Source organism: Tasmannia lanceolata, unplaced genomic scaffold, assembly GCF_043159265.1.
Source record: "Tasmannia lanceolata isolate RefF3 unplaced genomic scaffold, GAP_Taslan_0.1 ptg000003l, whole genome shotgun sequence".
In the NCBI taxonomy this organism is placed as follows: Eukaryota; Viridiplantae; Streptophyta; class Magnoliopsida; order Canellales; family Winteraceae; genus Tasmannia; species Tasmannia lanceolata.
In genome coordinates, this window is record NW_027518680.1 from 53175587 (window position 1) to 53201721 (window position 26135).

At 38.8% G+C, this 26135-nt stretch overlaps 1 pseudogene across 1 annotated transcript; it reads left to right on the forward strand.

Moving 5' to 3' along the window:
• The first annotated feature begins 1520 nt into the window (after positions 1-1520).
• On the forward strand, positions 1521-26094 carry LOC143855828 (OBERON-like protein; annotated as a pseudogene). The gene is made up of 3 exons (XR_013238084.1): positions 1521-1651; positions 3039-4202; positions 25289-26094. The product of XR_013238084.1 is annotated as an OBERON-like protein (transcript).
• Positions 26095-26135: the final 41 nt, after the last annotated feature.

Sequence of the window (26135 nt, forward strand, 5' to 3'; positions counted from 1 at the left end):
ATCAATAACTTTGAGTCAGACCGAGATAATCTCAAATCATATTGAGATATCCTTGAATCTGATTTTTGCAAGGGCGCTCCATTCATAGGAGTTAACGTTCCTGATTTATATCCAAGGACCAATTACCAATGGGGGACAAACATTAGGCATAATTATCAACCGGACCCAGGCTTTTCAGAAATTACCAATGGGGGACAAAATCTGTTTTGTCAGTAAAAGCTGGACGAAAATACCCTTTGGCATATAAAACACGTTTTGATTTTGAAAGGGGGTTTTCAAGTCTCTACGATTTGGGTTATTAGGTATCAAAATGGGGTTACCAATTTCAGAATGGGCTTATCAAGTCCCTGAAAATTGGCCGAGAGTTCTGGAGTTTTGGAAGAGGGTTTTCAAGTCTTTAGGAATGGGGTTATCTAGTATAAAAAATGGGGTTACTAATTTCCGAATGGGGTGATCAAGTCCTTAAAAATTGGCCAAGGATACTAGAGTTTTGGAAGGGGGTTTTCAAGTCTCTGGGATTGGGGTTATCTAGTATAAAAATGGGGTTACCAATTTCTGAATGGGCTTATCTAGTCCTTGAAAATTGGCCGAGGGTACTGGAGTTTTGGAATGGGGTTTTCAAATCTCTAGGATTGTGGTTATCAAGTATCAAAATGGGGTTACCAATTTCCGAATGGGCATATCAAGTCCCTAAAAATTGGCAGAGGGCACTAGAGTTTTGGAAAGGGGTTTTCAAGGGACTTGATAAGCCCATTCTGAAATTGGTAACCCCATTTTGATACATAATAACCCCAATCGTAGAGTCTTGAAAACCCCCTTTCAAAGTCAAAACATGTTTTATATGCCAAAGGGTATTTTCGTCCAGCTTTTACTGACAAGACAGATTTTGTCCCCCATTGGTAATTTCTGAAAAGCCTGGGTCCAGTTGATAATTCTGCCTAATGTTTGTCCCCCATTGGTAACTGGTCCTATATCCAATGTATATCCACGGTGGGTCCAACTGAGGAACGGTCAAGATCATTCCTGACGCTATCTGAGTGGGCCCCATCACTTATAATCTCATGGGAACGCGGAAAACGCACATTAATAAACAATCGTCAACCAAGGCCAGGAATTGCCGGTGATGCTACAGTAACCCCAAATGTAGTCCGAGATGGGAACTGCCACATCATCACACGGTAAGAAAAGATACAGTAAAGTCTGACCGGTCAACCCCGTCAACAACCGATTCAGTCGGTCAATCAGACTGTAACGGGGGAGTTGAAATTCTAGTTCTTTTCTTTTCTCTCCTTTTTGGCACGGATAAATTCGCACCCCTAGAGGATAATTCGCAACCCTATCACGTCAATTTACGTCAAAAACCGTTAAAGTCTGCCAGATTATCCTCTTCTTTGACGCTTTTTGACGCCAATTCACAGTCAAGTGATGCGAATTATCCTCTAGTGGGTGCGAATTTACTAGCCTTTTCCTTTTTCTAGTCTTTGTCTTGGTTGGACTGAGTTTTTTTTTTTTCTAACCTCTCTCTTGTCTGATTAAAAAATTCTCCCTTTCCCCTCTCTTTACTCTACAGTTGGATTCGATTTAGGGCTTCTTTCTTGGAATCTCCTTTCCAAAGAGGGATTTTTTTTTCCCTGTAATTCTCATTCGACTGGTAAGAGATTCTCAACTGTTCTTGTGTGAATTTCTAGGGTTTGGTTTCTGATGAATCATATGTTTTCTGTTTTTCTAGGGTTTTGCTTAGGTTTTAGGAGGGTTTTCTGGGGTTTACTTAGTCTGGTTAGGTTGATGGATCGATTTTTCTTTTTTCTTTTGTGTGTGTTTGTGGAGATTTTGGTGTTATAGGGTTTGGTTGCTGTTAAATCGTTGTTTTTTGGGAATTATTGAGCCTTTTTTTTGTTTTTGTTTTTGTGGAATTATAAGTTTTCTTAAGATTTGGTTTTGAGCCATAGGTTTTTGTGGAATTTAGTTTGCGTAATCATGGTGAACTAAGTGAGTTCTAATGGCTGGAGAAGTTGTGTTTAAGGTTTTGTTTGCTATCAAATAGTATGATTCTATCTCTTGAAAATTTAAGGGAATTCTTCTAGAGCTTGCATTGACTATTGGGTTATTATATTTTTTTTTGTGTTCAATGGTAAAAGGGTAAATTTTCCGTTGCCGGGATTTGATCCCAATGTTGTTTATTTTCTATGGGTTGAGTAGTTGTTTATGTGAAAATTTGGATTTCCTATGGTTTGGTTGCAACATAACGGTAAGGTTGTCCATGAAAATTAGATTTTCTAGGGTTTTGTTTCGCTGACCCCAACTAGTTTGGGACAAATGCTTTGTTGAGTTGAGTTGAGTTGAGTTAGTTTTCTGAGGTTGGTTTCCATTGAATCATGGGTTTGTTTGTATTGGTGTTTTAATGGAGCATGGACTTTGTTCTTTCACATTCCTTAGTTACTTCTAGTCATTGTGATGCTTTCAGTGATGCACTGAAGTTCTAGACAGAATACTTGTTCCCCCATCTTGGAAATTTAGGGTTTTTTTGGATGGATTCGTAGTTTTAAGTCATTTATTATTTGGTTATGGTTTTTTTTTTGGGTGTTGGAATGAATAGTGTAATATGTTATAGTTGTGTTTCCCAGTGCTGTTTCAAGTATTTGCTGTAATTTCAATCGTGCAATGAAACTCTAGATTTCAAAGCTGTTCCTTGTTTGGAAATTTAGGTTTTGCAGGGTTTCCCTTCTATGGAATTGTGGAGTTTAGTGTTGTTTTGTGGAGTGGAGATTTATATTATGTCGTGGTTCATATTCCGATGAAGAATTTTGCATTTCCTCCCACTCTGCTATGTGATTTGCTTCATGAACTAATGCTCTTTTCTCTTCCAAGATTCTATGCCATATTTGACTTGGGATGACTCATTGTTTTGTTGACTTTTTGTGAACTCATCTGTATGTTTTTCTGATGGAGAATATAGGCTGGAAAACCTTAGTTGTTCGTGTTTGATCTTATTCAAGAGTATGAGCATCTAGTGAAGTAGCTTCTTCTTCTCTGTGCAGGATTTAGGGTGTACTTATTTCTCATGGGGACCTCTTCTGGTGCAAACTTCCACCAGCAACCATCTCCAAAAATGCTACCTCCACGTCAGCAACCAAGACCCGCTGGACTACAGACTTCTTTATCCTTAGTTTCCTCAGATGTGTGTGAGTCCCCTGATAATCAGGAGCCAGGTTCAAATTTTGAGCAAGTTCGTGAGTCCCCAACAGAGAGTGCTAGCTCTCATGAAATCTGGCCCATTTCTGAAGCTCTCATGGCAAAGAAAGTGGAGAAAGAGAAAGAAGGAGAAGGTGACTTCCCTGAGCAGTCGGTTATTCGTCAGGTTTCTAGCTCAGATAAGATATCTCTCCGGGATGTAGCTAGAGAAAGAGTCGAAATAATCTCCGAGCGAATGCATGCGTATCCGGAAGAGCTTCTAGAAGAGCTTAAAAGCAAGCTTCGGGTAATTCTCGAAGGGACAGGTGGCTCTCAGAATAGAGACGAGTTTTTAATTTTGCAGAAACTTGTTCAGAGTAGGACTGATTTGTCTGCTAAGACTTTAATTAGAGCTCATCGAGTACAGCTCGAAATTCTTGTTGCAATAAACACTGGAATTCAAGCATTTCTACACCCGAATATCAGTCTCTCTCAGACTTGCCTCATTGAGGTTTTTGCATACAATAGGTGCAGAAACATAGCATGCCAAAACCCTATTCCTGCCGATGATTGTAGCTGCAATATATGCACTAATAGAAATGGCTTCTGTAACCTTTGCATGTGTGTAATTTGTAATAAATTTGATTTTGAGGTGAACACGTGCCGTTGGATCGGGTGCGATTTGTGTTCTCATTGGACTCACACAGATTGTGCAATTCGTGTTGGACAAATCGGAATGGGCCCATGTTCAAAGAGCGGAGTGGGCCCTGCTGAAATGCTTTTCAGGTGCCAAGCTTGCAATAGAACTTCAGAGTTGTTGGGGTGGGTTAAAGATGTGTTCCAACACTGCGCACCAGGTTGGGACCGGGAGGCCTTGATGAGGGAACTTGACTTTGTTAGTAGGATATTTCATGGAAGTGAGGAACCTAGAGGAAGAAAATTGCATTGGAAATGTGAGGATCTCATGGAAAAGATGAAGGATGGAGTTGCGGAGTCTACAGCATGCAACGTGATGTTGCTGTTCTTCCAAGGTACTGTGCACATAATCATTATGCCTATTACTTGAAATCAAGGTTTGAAACCGAAACCAAAATTTTGGTGTAAATCTCAACCATTTCGGCCGAAATTTTAAAATATTGGTATAATACTACAGGCCAGATATTATTCTGAATAAACTTACATAAAGTAATTCTAAAACCAAAACCTTTGGTTGCTTCTTTTCTGTAAGATATGTTGAATGAATATCATTTTACCTTAGGATGGTGCCAAATTGAGTCACTTCTCTCTTTCTTGATCCACTTTCCCGATGTGTTCTTCCATAATTAAACGAATGTGTGTTTCGTTGTATTTTTCATCAGCTGAGGGTTGATATGCTTGACCCAGGTTCCTGTTATACTTCATTATCATTTGGAAGAACTTGGCTAACATGAACTTTTTGAAATCAACCTCTCTTTACTTTGTATTTGAAATTCACCATACCTTATTTCAGCAGTCAGATGGTGGTAATGTGTTTGTGTTAACCTGAGCTAGTTATTAAGTGTTTTGAAATGCGTATATCTTATCTAGTTTAGATGTTACTGATACTTGCTATGGTGTCAATATATGGTTGATCAATACAATGACATCTGAATTTGGGCACTGGATTATTGCTACAAAAGAGTACTAAAATTAGGAATATGATATCGGTCTTTTCTGCCCTTACGAATGTGATTTCAACTATGCTTTCCTTGCTCAAAAAATATAAACCACAATGTATCGTTCTCCTCCTAGCATGCAATATGAAGTCAATGCCATTATGTGAGTAGCACAAGCATTGGAGTATCCATGTTCCATTATTGGCTATTCTAAAATTTGTTCTTTTACTTTGAAGTATGTCAGTTTCCCTTTTATTTCTATTTGTCATACAAAAGACAATTATTTATTAAGAATACTGATAAAAAGGTCTATTCCTTTTTTTTTTCCAGTGTTTAAAATTATTTAGTCTCACTAAATTGTGATTGAAAATCGATTTGAGGGCCTGAGTCCAAGGTGTCCAAAAGCTCATTCAACTCACTCTAGTGTTTATTTTTTTATTTTTTCTTTCAACAGCTTAGAACATGTATATATTAATGATTTGATACCGTACGTGACAAGTGCAGTACCAATATGGTGTACAACCTTCTAATATAGTAATATGTTGAATTAACTAACTGATACTAATACTGGAATATAGAACAATATCAAGAATGAGATTTGCCTTCTCAAGTTATCTTATATCTTGTTTTTATTCTGTTTGGAAGAAGTCAGACAAATAATGCCATAAATGTTACGACAACTGACACCTCAAAAATCTCATAGCAAAATTTTATTGCAAACCCTAACCCCAACACACCATTCTCCGTACCCACGCAATTTTGTAGGGTTGTGGATGCGGCTGTGTCATTGGTTGCTATAGGTTAACTGTAGTTTTAGAAATGACATTCATTCTATTGTCTCCATCTACAATAAACTTGCAGAACTTATTTCCTCACCTGACTAATTTGTGGGAGATGGAGGGGGTAGCCAATCTTCCTTAGCTTCCTCTGTCGGTGCGGTTAGCATGCACCTCATTATGCAAACGAACGTAGTATCCACAAATCCGAGGGCTCATTATCATCATCAGTGAATTCTCCCTTAAAGATCCCACTACTTGGAATAGCTATTTAAACCCAGGATTTGATACCAAATTAATGCAGGATGAAAAGGGAAGACACTAGTTATTTTAGCTCTCTAACCAATTGATATAAGACAGCTAAGAAAAAGGGATATCTTTAGGCCTTGAGTTCAGACTTAGTTAACTAGGCTATGGGAATGGATGAGAGTAAAAGGAGCAGGCTTATGGAATCTTAGAAATAGGAAAATAGAGACTGTTGTGACAGCTTTAGTATGGGTGGCAGGATTTAATAGATTTGAGATAAACTGGTTGTAGGTTAGACTGTAGTGTAAGATTGGTTATTGTGAGTGGACTATTAATATGGAAGTGTACTGTTTGCTTGAGAAATAGGATATGACTTTTAGACACGGACACGGGTGTAGCGTGTCGACACAGAGTGTTGGACACGACAATCCCCAAAAATTTAGAAATGGGGACACGGCTAGAAATGGGACACCGCGACATATGAGATCCACAAATCAGTGGTCCTTTAAAAAAATTATTATCTATTTTCTATTAATATAGCAAAATTCAATTTAGGCTAATTAGCTCTTTTAATAACTGCTAGTCCAAGGTTATTCCTTGGATAGCTACGATCGCTGAACGCTCATAGATCATCTATGATGAAACCTCCGGATGAAAAGTGTGAATAACTGTTATCCAAGTTTGACGGTCTGGATCACAGTTATTCGTGCTCAAATTTCGATGAGAGTCTTTTTGTTCTTGCAACTGAACTCCCTGGGTTAAATTTAGTATATTTTGGTTTCCAAAGGAATACACATATACATATGTATGTGTGTATACATATAAATATGTAGATATAAACATGTGCATATATGTATATAAATACATATATTCATACATGTGTTGTTAACATGTCTCAGATTCCTTGACCTTGTCATCTCAAACTGTGTATTAACAGTAAATAATATATAAAAAATAAAAAAAATGGTACCATAGCTTATAATATAAAAAACTAAAATCTTGCAATGTTTTACTATTATCTCAAACATCTCACTGTCATCTCTGTTAAAGTATAAAAGATAAATTACGCCTTTCTCCAAAAGCTTAATCTTCTGGAGTAACTGGTTGTTTCACATGGTATCAGAGCCTAAGGTTTCGAGTTCAAACCTCGTGGATAGCAAAAATCCACATGCGATGGTCAGCCCAAAGTGGGACCACATGTGCCACTTGTTTGCCAAGTGGCCCACACGTGTGGGGGAGTGTTAAAGTATACAAGATAAATAACGCCTTTCTCCAAGAACTTAAGCTTCTGGAGTAATTGGTTGTTTCAGAATCTCAAATAGTGTATTGCCAGTAAATAAAATACAAAAAGGAAAAAAGTCCATGTGGCTTACAATATAAAAAACTAAAATTGGCTTGCAAGTTACAATTATTTATCTCACTTTGTAGCCTATTTTTCTTGTATCTCTTTCTTTGCCTTCTCAGTCTCTTTTAATGAAATTATTTTACCGTTAAAAAAACAATATAAAAAACTAAAATTGGCTTGCAAGTCATAATAAAAAGAGATAAAAATATTTTATGTTTCAGATACCCTGTCATGTGAAATCTACTGTTTGCATTTCCAACATCTTAAATTACTATATATTTGTGTATTTGGGGAGGAAACTCAAACTGTGTATTGCCGGTAAATAAAATACAAAAAGTAAAAAAGGTCAGGTTGCTTACAATATAAAAAACTAAAATTGGCTTGCAAGTTACAATAAAAAAATATAATAACACTTTATGTTTCAGATACCCTGTCATGTCAAATCTACTCTTTGCATTTCCAACATTTTAAATTATTATGTCTTTGTGTAACTGGGAGGGATATGGGTTAAAAAAACTTTGATATTTACTATAAAGGTGGAAAAGGCACTTGTGTTTGGGTTGGTGTACCAAAGATGGAAGAAATGAAATTAAAAAATTGTCGTGTCTAAATGTGTGTCGACATCTGTGTCCGTGTCGACACGTGTCTAGGATGAAAATGTGACATGTCTAAGAATCATAAGTTGTTGATAGGTGTCAAGTGTATGCTGATAGGTGTTAAAGTGTGTTTACTGGTGTCGAGAATTAGATAGTTCGTAGGTGTCAAGAGATAGGTGGTGGGTCGTCTGTAAGGAGGGAACTGTTGCAAATCTTAAATGTGGATTGTTAAGGGGTTTTGAAGAATGGAACTTATGACCATCGATAGGAAAAGTTTTTGGGAGGGGACAAAAGGGATTTGTGGTTGTAAGGGTTTAGAAGGGTTGCACTGTGCGGGGGGGGGGGGGGGGGGGAGGTGCGCAGGTTGAACAATTGAAGAAAATTGACTGAGAAAATGGACTGCATGTTCACAGTTTTGATGCTAGGTTAGGTTTAGACTTTAGAGACTGGTGTTATTTAAGTTTATAAACAGATCTTGCTCAATCGTAAAGACTGTTCTTCAACCCTGAGGTCGGAGGTTCAATCCCTGCTCACCTACCCAAAGAAGGTAGGTTTTAGAAGAGGCCATAGGTCTGTAACCTATGAAGCACGTGTACGGGGTGCGGGTACGACACAGGTACTCGGGTACGCGATTTTCCAAAAAACCCGGGTGAGGGTACGTTCGGGTACGCTGAATATAATAATATATTTTAATATTTTTTATATATTTATAAAAATTAATTTTTAAAAAAATAATAGGAGAGCAATCAAATAACAATAACATCATCAAAATGGAAAATTCTAATATTACTCTTCATTTCATAAGTGATTAAGTTCCAATGTTCCATATTTTATCATAACATGAAGCACCAAAATACCAAATACATCATTCTTCATTAGAAAAGAAATCTATCGCCTCATCTCCAATATCGTCTTCTGCATCGTCGGTAAAAATAATGGACTCCAACTCCTGCTCATCGAAGGAAAGACTAGCAACTTCAAGTACCCCAACATCCTCAAATGAATCAAATGTATCTACACCATAGTTATAAATTCCGTTCCGTTTCGGCCGGAATGGATCGGAATTCTGGTTCCGGGGCGGAATCCGGAACAAAACGGCCATATATGCCGTTTCGGTCGAAATTCCTGTCCATTCCGGTCGTTCGGCTTGAATTCCAGACGAAAAAGGCGGAATGTGCTTTTTTTTTGGTCTGGAATTCCCCAAATCCTGTTTTTTGTTTCTTCTCCCTGTTTCTGCTTCCTGGTTCTATTTGCACTCCTTGTTTCTGCTTCCTAGTTCTATTTACATGTAAAGTCATTTAAGTAAATGTCTTTACTTAAGATTTACATGTAAATAAGGGAATACCTACCATTTGGATCTATTAAAAATAGTTTCAAGACCCAAATCTAAAAGGATAAAAAGTCAACTTTCCAGTTCTAGTACAAAATGCGAAAAATGGGTCGGGTCAAAATCTTAACTTCCAAATGATGGGGTATTTTTCTAATTTAAAAAATTCATAAAATCTGTCATGTCCAAATATTATTAAATCCCAAAAGTCCGGTAAAAACATCTCATAATTTGGTCTCTAAGTTTTTTTCATTTAGTCAGGCACTGGTCAACACACTGGTCAACATGCTGGTCAACACAGGCATTTCACATGATAGTGATTTTCCTTTAAGTAAATGTTGGATCTTCTACATATTTTATTCAATTAATTATTTCTTCTATTTTTCTCACGATTTATGATTTTTTTTGGATTTTTTTTTCATATTTTTAACTATTAAAAAAATTCTCTCGTCTTAGCGAAACGAAAAGCTTCCAACGAAACGCCGAACGAAACGGACGAAACACCGAAACGTTCTGTTCCGGTAGCCAAAACGAAACAGCGAACGAAACGGAATTTATAACTTACATCTCCACCAATGTCCCACATCTTTGTCTCTCCTTAATTATATTGTGGAGATCGTCTTGATAGAAGGCGAAGATTGATATGAACAAAAACCAACTCTTGAGCTCGTTGTGGAGTTATTTTGTTCATCTTGAGGGAATGCACAAAAGCGTAAGCGCTCCAATTCCTCTCGGCACGAGATGAAGATGAAGGTTGCATAAGAAGCTTCAATGCTATGCTTTGAAGCATAGGAGCACATGTACCATGGATGGCCCACCATTATGAGGCTTGATAGTGAATCGTTCATTGATGGAATCAGTGTCAGTGAATAATCCGGACTTCGACACGAACAGAGATGTCGACACGTGCGGACACATGTTTAGACCAGTGTTTAAAAATGCGGATGCAACGCGGAACGCGGATGAAGAAAATCCTTGTCAACTCGGCGCGGACGCGGCCAAGAACTCAGTTTACGTGGCCAAGTTAGATGAGTCTTAATTTTTATAAAAAGATACAAAAAGTATAGAAATAATATAAAAATAATAGAAACTAAATCATTTGTGATATGAATCATATTTTTAGGGAAATGATATATTTGCCCACTTTTCTTCCCGGGGCCACCACCTTGTAGTGTAAAAGAGTAGTCATAAATGCACTAGAGGGGGCTGTCCCAAGGAAGAAAATGAGGCGAATATATCACTTTCCTACTTTTATCAATGAACATAGACGGTGAAAAATATATATTGGAAATGGTGGACATTGAACCACAAAATACTATGTGTGAGCTTGTGCTGTCAATATCATAAGCCAAAAATAATAAACATTTAATAAAAAATTTAGGGAAATTATATATTCTCTCCTTTTCCTTCTCCGGGCCACCCCCTTGTAGTGTAAAAGGATAGTCATAAATACTCTAAAGGTGGCTGGCTCAGGAAAGAAAAGGGGGTGAATACACACTTCCCATTATTTAATATTTAATGGGTGTTAAAAATAACAGGTAAGAGATAGGATGGGATAATGGATGTGACAAAACATGCCAACTGTGCCTCACCCTATTCTTCCTACTCTACTGAGGCTTACAGAGGAAGACAGGGAGCACATTTATTGAGGCATAAATAGCGTATAGAGGAAGGAAACAGGAAAGTGGTATCTTCACTCCTTGTTTTTACGTGGGACTGCCCTTGTATATATTTGACTACTCTTTTACACTACTTTTAGACTACTGGGTGTTGTCCCAAGTAAAAGAAGGGCAAATATATTATCTTCCATCCCCAACACTTAGTTACTTTTGGGTAAATGAGAATAGGTTTTTCCTGTCCGACGGATTTTCTGCGATGCATCCAGCTGTGGAAGGGCTTTGTGCGAGCAACCAAAGGCGTTCGAGTTTTCTATGGTGATGAAGGGGAACCAAGTTTATAGGTATTTGGTAGTTGAACAAATCTTGCTTTTTCTCTTTTTTAATCCTTAAATATGGGAAAAAAGCTTGATATGTGTTCAATTCCGGCCAGACTCGGCTCGACTCAGCTCAGACTCGCTGAGTCTGTGAGTCCAAAATGTGGCTGCCGCTATTCCGGGTCGACTCGGGCGAGTTCTGAGCCGAGTCGACGAGTTTTTAAACACTGGTTTAGACACGACAATTTTTGAATTTCATTTCTTTCCATCTTTGGTACAAACCTATACAAAAATGTCTTTTCCACCTTTACGGTGAACATCAACTTTTTTTTTACCTATTTTCCTTCCCAATTACACTAATATACAATAATTTAAGATGTTGGAAATGCAAATAGTAGATTTGACATGACATATAAAGTGTTTTTATCTTTTTTATTGTAGCTTGTATGCCAATTTTAGTTTTTTATATTGTAAGCCACCTAACCTTTTTACTGTTAAAGTATAAAAGATAAGTATTGCCTTCCTCCAACAACTTAAGCTTTTGGAGGGTATTTGGCAAACTTTAACGCTTTTTAACGTCAATTCATGTTAAAGGGGTGCGAACTATCCTACAAGGGTGCGGATTTATCATTGCCCATAGAAAATAAATATTAATTTTTTGGGAAAAATATAGATACACCCCCTCAATTTCTGACATTGTCAACGATAACCCTGACTTTTCGAAGTCTTCAACGACGCCCCTTGACTTTTCACCGTCCATGAAGTAGACCCCCTGGCTTTTCTCCCTACAGTTTAAAATTCATCAAAGACAGCCCTAACAATTTCTTCGTTTCCGGTCCATGAAGTAGACCCCTGACAATTTCTTAGTTTTCAATAATCCTTTTTATGTGACAGGGTGACGGGAACGAAAAAATTGTCAGGGGTGTCTTTTATAAATTTTGAACTGTAGGGTGAAAAATCAGGGGGTCTATTTCATGGAAGGTGAAAAGTCAAGGGGCGTCGTTGATGACTTTGAAAAGTCAGGGTTATCGTTGAAAATGCCAGAAAGTTGAGGGGGTGTATCTGTATTTTTTCCAAATTTTTTTAAAGGACCACTGATATGTGGATCTCATGTTGCGGTGTCCCATTTCTAGCTATCTCCCTGGTTCTACATTTTTTGGGGATTGCCGGGTTCGACACTCCGTGTCTGTGTCCACAAATCATAGGAGAAAAGGGGTGTCATTGGGGAAATGATCTAAAAACTAGTCGGCTAATCAGTTTGAGCTGTAGGTGATGAAAGGTAAGGGACGATAAGGGATGGTGATCAATGGATTAGTTGGAAAAAAGGGTCAAGGGTTTGGTTGGTCGATAGTTTAGGGTTGGTGGCTTCAGGTTGAACAATCTAAGAAAATTGTCTCCAGGTTCATAGTTTTGATGCTGGGTTAGGTTTAGACTTTAGAGGCTGCTGTTAATTAAGTTTACGAACATGTCTTGCGCAATGGTAAAGACTGTTCTTCAACCCTGAGGTCGGATGTTCATTCCCAGCTTACCTACCCAAAATGGTAAGCTGGATCTGAAATGATTGCTGGACAAATCTAAGGTTTAAAGGAGCTTAGTAGGTTAGTGATTAGATGTGATGATGGCTCAAAAAAGGAATGGTAGGAGAAAAGGGGTGTCATCGGGGAACTAATCTAAAATTAGTCAGTTGATGGGCTGTAGGTGATGAAAGATAAGGTGATCGATGGATTAAAGGGACTTTGTAGTTGGAGAACAGATCAAGGGTTATGCCGGTCGATAGTTTAGAGTCCGTTCACTCGTCTGGAAAGGAAAGGGAAGTAATTTGGTGTGGCAAAATGGAAAGGAAAGGAAAAGAAACCTGACAGAAAATCTGTCAGATGAGCGTTTCGTTGTGAGAAAACCTGACAAAAAGCTAGCATAAACTAACAGAAACTAAGATGTGTTCAATTGCACAAAAACTCAACAGAAACCTGTTAAACATCATGTTAAACATAAACTGTGAGAGTACTAATATGTAAAATGAGGCCCACATAGAACCTACACCACAAATGTATCCAAAGTGGGTCCAACATATGGTTTGCAATGTACCAATCAAAATAAGAAAACTACCACAAACGAAAGAAGAAAAATAACAATGGCAATGAAACATAATAAAGATCCTAGTGTAGGTGCAACATGGGGTGTGGTAGGTGCACATAGAGATGTGTAGGTACAACCTAAGGAGGCGTAGGCACAGTCAAGAGAGGAGCTTTACGGGCGGCTTCCGCGTTATGTTGCATAAATTTCATAAATTCTTCCTTTGCCTCCTCCCTATTGGAAAATGAAAGATGGATAGCACCACTATAACCATTAACTTGAACTTGAGATTTTTTCCTTGTGTTGAATATTTCAACCCGACGTCCCCTGAAAACAACATAGAACTTCCCTTTCGCCATTTACCTACAAAGGAGCCATCATTAACAATACAAATATAACATGAAATGCAAGTAACCTAGATAAAGAAGAGAAAAACAATCAGATTTATGAGAAACAATCTAATTTCAAACAAGTCCATACATATGTCTACGTACCAAACTACGTCCATGTCAAGTACCAAAATACAGAATTCCACATGTCCAACCAAAATAATGATAATCCATAACAAGCACCAAACAAAAAGAAATCCACATGTCCACCAAAAAAATAACCGTACAACCACATCCACATCAATCAACATCCATGCCAAGTATCAATAAAAAGGTAAATCCTCATGTCCAACAAAAAAAGAGAAATGAGGACGAGCTGTCTTCATGTCCACACTATGAAGTGTGTCCTTAGAATGAAAGGCTTTCCAGCTTCCTCCAAATGAAGTGCGTCCTCCTTTCCACAGTGTACATAAAAGCCCGAATCTCTGTAGGGTTAAGGTTGAGGTACGCATAAGACATCTCCAGTACATCCTCGTCAAATCCCTCTAACCCAAAAAATTGCATTTGCCACCTTCTCCATAGTCGTAGTCTAGGAAGCACCGGTATTCTCCCGAGCCCCACGCACCCGTGTCGGGTGCGTACCCCTTTTATTTTTTCAAAAAAGAAAAAAAAAGTGGGTCGGGTGCATGTCGGGTGCGCACCCCCAAGCGCACCCAACACGTTTTAAACCATTTTTTTTAAACAAAAAACGGGGGGTGTGTTTTTAAAATATGGGGGCAGTGGTTTAAAAACAATTAAAAAGACCATTGGGTCTTTTTTCCAAGGTTGCCAAGGTGGGAATCGAAAGCGGGATTCGATTCGGGATTCGAAAGCGGGAATCGTGGGTTTGCCAGAGAGTCGACGGAGATTCGACGGGGATTCGTCGGGGAATCCTCGGGGATTCGCCGGGGAATCGCTGAGAGTCGCTTGGGAGTTGAGATTCGCTGGGGATTCGCAGGGAATCGCCTGGGAATCGGGGTTCCTATAAAGTGGGAATCGGGGTTTTCATAAATTGGGAATCGGGGATTCGAATCGAATCACGGTTCGGATTCGCGATTCGGGGATTCGCGAATCCCCAACTCCAGGTAGGAATCCTGCTTCTCTGCTTTTTTCCCCCCAAATCTCCCTCCTGTCTCTCGACCTCTCTCCCCAACCTATTCACCAATTGTTTTTTTTAAAATTTTTATAAATATATAATAAAATATTAAAATATATTATATTCGGTGTACCCGCACTTGGTGTTTTTTGGAAAATCACGTACCCACGTACCCGTGTCGTGTCATTCCCCCGCCCCGTACCCGTGCTTCTTAAGTCGTAGTAAAGCCTTCCATTAGATTCATGTATGCAGCTGCTTGTGTTTTTGTACCCCTCCGACCTTCACTATTTGGTGCAGAATCCTTAACTGGAGATGATGCTCTTGGCCCAACTCCCCTGCTGCTCTCACGCAACATAGGAGAATCTGGAACTGTTTCAGATTGAGGGGTATCGTCAATCCCAACTCATCTATATGTGGAAGCGAAGCGAACTCTGCACCTCCTGACTAGGGCTTGGTCATCCCTACTATACCCACCCGTGGCATAGTCTGCCAAAAACATGGCAGAAATCATCGAAAAGCACGTGTTTTTCTGAAAGTAATTTCTTATGGTTGGGGGTGAGCCTACAACAATAGACAAAAAATATTTGTAAATTTCGCGAGATAGACAAAAAATATTTGTAGCTATGAAAAATATGAAATTAGGTAAGGTTAGGGGCCTGACGATATTCCTATTGAGACTTGGAGATGCTTGGGTGATGTGGGTTTGGTTTGGTTAACTAGATTATTTAACAATATTTTGAAGATTAAGAACATGCCTAATGAGTGGAGGAAGAGTACATTAGTACCTATTTATAAGAATGAAGGGGATATTCAGAGTTGCACCAATTACCAGGGAATTAAACTAATGAGTCACATCGTGAAGCTTTGGGAGAGGGTAATTGAGCATAGACTAAGAAAAGAGACTAAGGTGTCAGAGAATCAGTTTGGCTTCATGCCCGGACGATCGACTATGGAAGGTATCTTCTTGATTAGGCGGTTAATGGAGAGATTTAGAGAAAATAAAAAGGACCTTCATATGGTTTTCATTGATTTGGAGAAAACGTATGATAGGGTTCCTAGGAGTGTTATGTGGTGGGTCCTTGAAAGGAAAAAAGTGCCTACTAAATATGTTGATGTGATTAAGGATATGTACGATGGAGCAGTAAATAGTGTTAGAACCACGGATGGCACGTGTAGTGAGTTTCCTATTACAATAGGACTGCACCAAGGATCAGCTCTAAGCCCTTATCTTTTTACGCTAGTTATGGATGAGCTTACGAAGGGTATCCAGGATGAGGTGCCGTGGTGTATGTTATTTGCATATGCAATAGCAATAGTATTAATTGACGAAACCAAAGCAGGAGTAAATGCTAAATTAGAGTTATGGAGAACTACTTTGAAATCTAAATGTTTTAGACCGAGTAGGACTAAGACAAAATATATGGAATGCAACTTTAGTAATGTAAGGAGGCGGGATGAGGACGTAGTAAATATGACTGACAGGAGGTACCTAAGAGGGTTATCTTTCGCTATCTTGGTTCAATTCTACATAAGGAAGGAGAGATTGAAGAAGATGTTAACCTTAGAACCATAGAATAAGAGCAGGATGGTTGAAGTGGAAGCTTGCCTCAGGAGTTCTGTGCGACCGTAAAATCCCTACCAAGTTGAAGGGAAAGTTTTAGAAGACAGCTGTGAGGCCATCCATGCTGTACGGCTCGGAATGTTGGGCCACCAAGAAGCAGCATGTGCATAAGATGAGTGTAGCGGAGATGCGAATGCTTAGATGGATGTGCGGTCACACAAGGTTAGATATAATTAAAAATGAAGACATTCGTAAAATAGTGGGGGTGGCACCAATTGAGGAGAAGATGAGAGAGCACCGCTTAAGATGGTTTGGACATATCCAACAGAGGCCTTTGGATGCTCCGGTGAGAAGAGGCGACTCGTGCCAAATTGAGGGAGTAAAAAGAGGTAGGGGTAGACCGAAAATAACTTGGGTAGAAACAGTGAGGAAAGACATGATAGCTAGGAACATAACAGAGAACATAACCTTGGATAAGATAGAATGGAAGAAAATGATCCACCTAGAAGAACCCAACTAGAACCGGGATTAGAGTCGGGTAGATTCCTTTTACCTTCTTCATGAATTTTTTCTAAAGGATTCATTTAGCCAACCACAACTAGTTTGGGACAAAGGCTTTGTTGAGTTGAGTTGAGTTGAGATTGCGAGATAGAGTAATTAAAAGGAAATAAGCTAATAAGTGAAAGAAAGACCTCTTCGGTCACTTACAACAATCTAAGTGTCATAGACCTTTTTGGTCACTTCAATTTTCTTCTTCTCGTTACCCCACCCAAACCCGCTTGTGTTGATTATAGTGTTCATGGCCACATATTTATTTTTCAGTCTCTTCAATTTGTTTTTTTATGCTCTTTAGTCATATCTTTCCCATAGCGTCTATTCATTGCATTGCTTGCCGCCATTTATGCCACATCTTTAAAGTCATTGGGAATCTTGTTCCCTTCTGCTATTTGATCCAATAAGGCATCCACCAACACCTTATCCATCTCGTCATTCCATAAATAGTTTTTTCCCACGTGACTTGTAGCCATCCTATATAAATTGAAACTCATGAGATACAATTAAAGGGTGCGTAGTACATGCCATACACAATATGAGACCATACATTAAAAATCATGACATACATAATATGAGACCATACAATACGAGTTCATTGTCATTTAAAACCAAGCCATACATACCATTAAAAAAACATAAAAACAGAAAAAATGCCATAAACATACCATGCCATCAAAGTACATACTATCAAAATACGAAGTACATACATACCATCAAAGTACTAAGAACATACAAAAACATGCCAGAAACATGACAAAAAAATGACATAAACATCTAAAAAAAACTATACACCTAGAACATAAACTTAACACGGAAGTCATTCCACATATTCTTGGTCAATTCAGTTATAATCCTAATCCCTTCCCTTGCTTCTTCATCACTACTAAGTGTTGTCATTGGGGCGAGCTCTTCTTCTTTAGGCGGGACTTCTACTTCTAACTCTCGATCAACGTCATCTATGATCTCATCATCCGGCATCTCCCTCCGAATGTGACTGTGGACGCAACAACAAGCTAGGACAATATCAATCTGTTTCTCATATGGGTACATTGGTTCCTCTTTTAAAATTCTGAAGCGCTTCTTGAGGACGCCGAATGCATATTCAATTACATCCCGGAGCGATGAATATCTGTGATTGAAGAGTTCCTCTAGCGTATGAGGTCTTTGACCGCTGATTTCATTTAAATGATACTTTATGTCTCGGTATGGTATTAAAAAATGACGAAGGATAGCTAGCATCTGCGAGATAAAACTTCCCTATAACAAAAGAAAGTATTGTCTCAGTATTGTCAGTCTATTTATAACCTACATTAGAAGCCTAAGCAAAATATCATACCTGGAAGTAGGGATGCAAGTTTGGCCCTGTCAGCCCTGGCCTGCCGTGACCCCGAACAGGGTCTGGGCTGGATTTTCCAACCCTGAAGGCGGGTCAGGGTTCATTTTTTAGGCCCCGACTCTGGGTTGGGTCGGGTTCAGGGTTAATATCTCTGGTCAGCCCGACCCGGCCCGACCCTAAGTTTTCTATGATAGAATTGAACCATCTGTGCATGTTTCTTTTGCTAATGTTTTCTATTATCTTGGATTGGTGTTTCTTTGGATTATTATTATTAATTGTCTCTGCTGCTCGTCATGTTGTAGAATTCAGTCTTATTTTGTTCCCTTTTTCTGTTTATTGTTCATTTTGTTCTATATGATGTGGTTGCTTTATTTTTTGCACTCTTAACTGATATTTGCACTAGGGTCAATCAAGGCCAGCCCGGCCCGGCCCGGCCCAATCAGGGCCAATTAGGGTGGGCCAGGGCCGCACTGAGCCCTATAGGGCGGGCAATAAGTCGAGGTTTTTCGGCCCTGACTCAGGGTCAGGGCCGAGATAATGGGATCTAGGGTTGGGCTAGGGTTTTGGAAAACCCAACCTAACCCTGTTGCAGCCCTCTACTTGGAAGGCATGGAAGCCCATTAGGTCATGATGTTGCTTTTCCTAATATCCTTGGGCCGGATGTCGATCCTTCCCAACCAGCCAAAGCTTACTTAAGTGAACTTTAAATCGAAGTCACAAACGGCCAACACATTTTGAGAAGGCTAACCTTTATGATTAATAAACCTAGGTTTATATTCGGCTGGAACTTTAGCAGGAATATGGGTTCCATCTATTGCACCTATGCAATCCTAGAATAGAAGGGTAAAAATATATAAGTTGGTAGCTTGAAAAAATGTGTTTGACGTGACATATATAGGTTTGTGAGGTTACCTTGAAATAAGGCGAGAATCTCGAATTAGTGCGAATGTCTTCTGGTATCTCACTCGTCGGAGGTTTTATAAACACGGATTTCATGCTAAGAATAGTTCTCAAGACCTTGTTGAAATCATGGTTTCAAATTTCGGTTTCGGAATGCATTTTGGTCCTCATCGAAACCGAAATTTTGGCTTAAGTTTCGAAATTTCAGACGAAATCCAACGAAATCAAATTAATTAATATTTTATCTCGTACGAAATTTCAACCGGAATTACTGAAATTTTGGCAATTTTGGCTGAAATTTCGAGAAAATATTAAATAATCAATTAAATCCAGATTTTTTCGGTGATATCCCTTAAATTTCGGAACGAAATTTCGACCAAAATTTTGCTTGAAATAAAGTTCCGTTTCGGATATTACGGATTTCGATTTCTGTCTCCACCGAAAACAAGAAATTTCGGATCGAAATTTCTGATTTCGGTCGAAATCTAAAACCTTGGTTGAAATAACAAGAAACCGTGGCGCCTGATCGTTTTGTGAAGGCTCTAATAGATCGGTTTCGTTCATTGTGAGATACAATATGTGATAACATTGCCACCTGCTCGTCAACGTTGCAATGGATTGTGTCTTGAAGTTCACAAGTGCTTCTAAGCAGTTAAACAAATCGTTCGAAGCACTTGACGTTCATCCTAAGCAAGTGCTTGCAATGTCCGTCACAACATGCTGTGAAGTAGTTGCTTTCGTATGGAGCTCTTCTTAGGTAATCGTCGTAATACTGTTGAAAGAATACGAGTGGAGTGGTTGATGCACTCGTTATTGTCTCAACAGCACTCACAGTCAACTTTGCCCGCTTCGTTGCCCGCTTCGTTGGGCGACCATCCTCGGTTCTATGTCTCCTATCATTGTCCATCTAACAACATCATGTGAATTGCTCAAATATAATTCCAAACTACCCAAGGACTAATTGCCTAACAAATGTGAACTTTATAGATGGCAGGCACAAACAAGATAAACTACAAGCTCGTAAAGAGATGTGTTTTAGACATTATACAGTCTTTATCAAGAAAAAAAGAAATAAAAATGTAACTTTTCCAAAGTTTTCATTCCAAAACCCATAACCCCAACCCAACAATCAAAACCCCGAATCAAAACCTGTAAAAAAACAAAAAATCTGTGACACAATAAAAAACCCAACAATAACAAAACCCAAGTTTTCATTCCAAAACTCATAATTCCAACCGATAAAAAAAACCCAACTATTCAATCCCCAAAACAACCCAACAATCAAAACCCTCAAAACACCCCTAAATATGTAAAAACAAAATAAAAAATAAAAAATAAAAAATCTAATCCTAAGATTCAAATTTCCAGCAATCTTATTTTGATTCATATACAATGATTCATACAATGAGAGACAAATGAAACCCTATTTCGGGTTTTTGAAACCCGAAATATTGTGTTTTTTTTTAAATAAAAATGAAAACCTGGGTTTCTCTTGACTTTGTTCGAAATAGAAAATATGCAAAGGATCAGCCACTACCAATCGATCTCCACATATACCCTCATTTGAACTCCAACAAGTTTCCAGAAATAGAAAAAAAAAGAGAGATAAAAATGAAACAGGGAGAGAGAGAGAACCAGTGTATCTCGTTTGCAATGGGGGTTGGAGGTGGAGACGACGATCAAGTTGGAGACGCCGACAAAGAGAGAACCAGCGTCGCCTTCTCGCTGAAATGGAAGAGAAAAGTTGGCTTTCCGATGGTTGATGTCGGAAAGATATGAGGAGAAAAGTCTAGGAAGCCAATTTTACACGTCATTTAAGGTATTTTTCATGTTTGATTAAAACGTTTCCGAGGAAACTAAGAAAATACATTAGTTTTTAGTTTCTGCGGAAAAAAAGGTGGGTTTCCATGGAAACCCGGTGTGAAAGAAAGTAAGAGAACACAGCATTAGGGTTAGCAACAAGAAAACTTAGAAGAGAGCAAGGAGAAGAATGTGAAGAGAGCTAACATATTTTCACTCCTTTAACGATAAGCATCACAATATCACACATATGTTGAGGGCTCAATATCAAATATTCGTTCAAGTATCTTGAAAGGTCAAATGCTAATTCATTTTTAGACAAAGCACCCCTACAAGAATCTTAAGGAATGTAAAGTAGGACGCCTTAAGCCTATTGCAATAAAACAAAAAATTCCGATAGAAACATGCCACATGGCATCACTTATCTGAACCTTGTTTCTAATTTAGGACTTGGTCAAAGAACCCTTAGTACTAGGACTTGGTCAGAGAAGATTTCTATGGGGAGGATTTGATGAGAAGAAAAGAATCCCTCTAGTTAAGTGGGAAGTAGTTTGCAATTCTAGAAAAGGGGGTGATTTAGGCATCAGGAAGATAAAGGAAGTGAATATTGCTTTGTTGGGGAAATGGCTATGGAGGTTTGGAAATGAAGGAAATCATCTTTGGGCGAAAGTAATTGGAAGTAAATATGGAGTTTATCGGGGTCACTGGGAATCTGCAGATCATTTTTCTCATCAAGGGATAATGATATGGAGAGATATAGTATGATTCCGGCACTTTTTTCAAGAAGGAATCAGATTCAGTCTATTCAGGGGATAGACTTAGATTTTGGTTTGATAAGTGGTGCTGCCATGTTCCTCTAAAAAATCTTTTTCCGGACTTGTTTGCTATGGCTGTATTAAAGGAGGCTGTAGTGAAAGATTATTTAGAGAGGAGTGGTAATAGCATGGTATGGAGGCCAGCTTTTAGAAAAAATTTCTTCAATAGAGATTCCTCCTTTTTGAGATGCTTAAAGAGGGTTACATTAAGCAGTCTGGGGAGGACAAAAGGATTTGGATATGGAACGCTTATGGGGATTTCACTGTTAAATCATACTACGATCATCTTGTTTCTGGTCCTGAATCTTCCAATGCAGCTAGAGTTTGGACAATCCAGTCTCCGCCCAGGGTGTACTTTTGGGTAAGGGGCGCTATTGGATAGAATTCAAATTGTAAACTTCTTGAGGAAGCGGGAGTTATGCATTGAGTCTAGAGAATCTGTTAACCATCCTTTTATTCATTGTAAACTCACGAGGGAGGTTTGGAGCAAAATCCTGTCTAGATTTGGCATTTCTTGGGTGTTTCCTGCCACTCTTGAAGGTGTTTTCTTAGCTGTCGTATGGTTCCTTGGAAGGAAAAAGGGAAGATTTTTTTGGGATGTATTTTTCCTAGCTACCATATGGGTATATTATGGAAAGAGCATAATGCTAGAGTATTCAAAGGTTCTTCAAAGGGATCTCATTTCCTATATTTCAAAGTGGTTGCTTTGGTTATCTCTTGGGTAAAAACCCTTCCTAGCTTTAGATTTGTGTCTGCCTAGGAGTTGTGGTTTGGATGGCGGGAGGTGTGTCGTAGTACGGAGATGCAGATGAAGGTTGTACATGAGTGAGAACCTTCTGATCCGGGATTTTTGAAATTAAATTTTGAGGTTCTAGCTTGGGGAATCGTGGTCCCGCTAAGAGATGAAGATGGGGAGGTGATTTGGGCTTTTGCAGGTCCAGTTGGTGTAGCGGGTGCCAATGAAGCAGAGGTAAGGGCAGTTCATCAAGGCTTAAAATTGCTCGATAAAAATAGCATGAAGTAGTGGTTGAAGGGGATTTCTTGAATGTGATTCGCTGGCTCAAAGGAATTCATCCTCATCCCTGAAGATTTCTAGATTCTCCGACGAGATTCAAGATTGGGTGCGGTCTTCATCTATTACCTTTAAGCATGTGCGACGTTCCACCGATGCGGTGGCTGATGGGCTCGCCAGGGACGGGGTGGTGAAGGATGATTTGGAGCTTTTTGATTTTTTGCCACGTTGGTTTTTCCTTCTAGTTCTTTCCATTGTTGTATAGCCTCTATTTTTCTGTACTTGACCTTCACGGTTCTTTAATGAAATTAGCTACCATTCGAATAAAAGGACTACTAACATAACTTATTTAACATAAACCTATATTTTATCCCCACGAAAATTTAAAGTGGGCCTCTACTCATTTAGGTGACATGAAGTTACCGACATGTATAACATTTAGCCCCTAGTTGATATTGACACCCTCTTCTCATGTAACTTCCTAAATGATAATGACACTCCATGCTCACAATGATAATGACACTGAAGAGAAAAAAATTTAGAACCCAATGATGGTCACGAATCACCACACTTTCGCTACTTGTGGAAAGTAGTTAGGCGCCCATGACTACTAGTATCCACAATAAGTGTGTTTTTCTATTTTTTGCTTTTGAATTTTCAATCCTCAAGAGTTCTTTACATGCTTCATGAACTTCCTGTGGACAATTGGTACAAGATTTTATTCCTAGGCGTTCCTGCTTTTTTTTTTTATTCCTAGGCGTTCTTGCTTTTTTTTTTAATCCACAAATCTTCCTTTTGGAGGTTTGCCGAATCCTATGATTTGTGGACACGGACACGGGTGTCGCGTGTTGATATTGACACCCTCTTCTCATATAACTTCCTAAATGATAACGACACTCCATGCTCACGGTGATAACGACACTCAAGAGGAAAAAAGTTTAGAACCCGATGATGGTCACGAATCACCACACTTTCGCTACTTGTGGAATGTAGCTAGGCGCCCATGACTACTAGTATCCACAATAAGTGCATTTTTCTATTTTTTGTTTTTGAATTTTCAATCCTCAAGAGTTTTTTTACATGCTTCATGAACTTCCGGTGGATAGTTGGTACATGATTTTATTCCTAGGCATTCCTGCCTTTTTTTTTCGTGTGTTGACTCGGACATGGAGCGTCGGACACGGCAAACCCCAAAATTTAGAAACGGGGACACGGCTAAAATAAAAAGTATATATAATCATAATTTTTGGATACAGATTCATGTGTCGAGTTTCGACACGGATACGAGTTGTCTGACATGGCAACATCTAAGCTAGAAATGGTGACACGTACATACATATAAAATTACTGATTACTATCATAATTTGTAACAATATAAATATGGTATTCATTTAACAAACTAATAAATCTTAGATTTAATCAACTATAATATAAAACTAACATGAGATACTCAAATAACTACGCCGTCATCAATTTAATCTAGTTCTCTTCCGTCTCCAATATGCAACGAGAAAGGGAGACCAATCTGATACAATGAATATAGCTTTGGAATAAGAGTTTGTTTAGGGTTTTAGGGTTAGGGGAGGGGATATAACAACAAATATTAGTTAAAGAAAAGCTAAAAGAAGAGTTTATAATAAAAGAAGAGTTAATAATAAAAGAGGTAAACATAATATTGTATAATAAAATAGAATGTCACACTTTACACGATACAAAAATATGTCCACACACTTCTAGCAGTACATTTAAGTGTGTCCAAAGGAGCGTCGACATGTGTGGACACACATGTCATTTCAGACATGGCACGACACGTATGTCAGAAATAAATTCAAAGTGTCTGCGATACCAGTGTCAAGATTTCGACACTCGTACCTGTACTGATGCAACATAGTTTACAAGCCTTTCGTGTCTACTGTGTGTCTTGGGGTATTTTGGGTGTCACTTGAAGACCCCCTATGAAAACATTCGATACAATATACATATTTAAATGATGGAATATAAAGTGAAGAGAAGGGAGAGGAGAAACATGATAGCGAGAATTCGATTCTATTCATTTAAGTTTGAAACAAGACATTACAATGAGATATATACCATTCTATTCAATTACAAATACAACGAGGTATATATGCCATAGTGTATGAATACTTGAAGGGCAAATGAACCTTTTAATTGTAACAGCCCCTTTTGCATAGATTTAGTATATTCTCTTCTTGTGAATAACTAGCTCAGCAGAACTTCTGCTTGTTCAAAATCTTCCGTGTGTATTGGGTTGCTTTGTCCTGTTATGGTAATTCCTGGTGTTCGGAAAAGAATTTTGATTGTGTTTGCATGGGTGTATTCCAACTTCAGTATCAATTGGACTACTCACCTTAAATTCTGTTCAGTTTGTTTGGGCCCTCACTTCCTCATAAAATTCTATTCTTGCTGTTCTCTCATTTTTTTTCGTTGATGGAAAATTTCTCAACTATCAAGTACAAAAAAAATCTTTTTATTAATTCTTGATGCTTCGAAAAGAATTTTGATTGTGTTTCACGCCCATATTCCCACTTCAGTCTGAATTGGACTAGCCCCCACTTGAATTTTGTTTGGATCGTTTGGGCCCTATCTTCCTCATATAACTTCTACTCCAGTTCTTTCTCGTTTATTTTATTTGTTTATAATGTGAAATTTATCAACTATCAAGTGTAAGACATTCTTTTCATTTGTTCCTTTTTTATTCCGTCCCCTTCCCCTCCATCATGCAGAGCTCGAAATTGACCTTGCGAAGAACCCTGAAACGGACGAAGGTGGGCAGTTGATAGCTCCCCAGGAGGCATTCAACCGAATTGCGGAGGTGGTTCAGGAGGCTGTGAGAAAGATGGAGATGGTGGCAGAGGAAAAGATGCGTATGTTCAAGAAAACCCGTCTAGCACTCGAGGCCTGTGATCGGGAGCTAGAGGACAAGACGAAGGAGGTAGCAGAGATACAAATGGAAAGGCAGCGAAAGAAGCAACAAATCGACGAGTTGGAGAGCATTGTCAGGCTTAAGCAGGCAGAGGCCGACATGTTCCAACTCAAGGCCAGCGAGGCAAGACGAGAGGCCGAGAGGCTTCAAAGGATTACCCTCGCCAAGTCGGAGAAGGCGGAGGAGGAATATGCTAGTAGGTACCTAAAGCTCCGGTTAAATGAGGCCGAGGCAGAGAAGCAATATTTGTTTGAGAAGATAAAGTCAGGAGAGCTCACGTGCCTCGCAGAGCAGTGGTGGGACCGACCCTTCCCAGATGCTGATGCTTTGTAAGATCCAGGACTTACTCAAGAATGTGTATAATGTGCCTCCAAAGTCGGAAGGGTCGTCTAATGACCACCACACTCTTGGCTCAGGGTCCAGAAAAACAAAATGGTATGTGGTCCTACTTTGTACTGTATGATTAGGTCCATAGCCTGTTGTTCTGCTTAGTAAATGAAATGTTGTTGTTCTGTATGTGGTTTTGAAGTCTTTGATGTGTTCATTAATTCCAATGAATATTTTAGTTATTATTCAGTTACACAGATCGCATCTTGCTTTTCGGGCGTTTCATGGTCTTGTGGATTTTTTTTTGCTGGTTGTGAGAT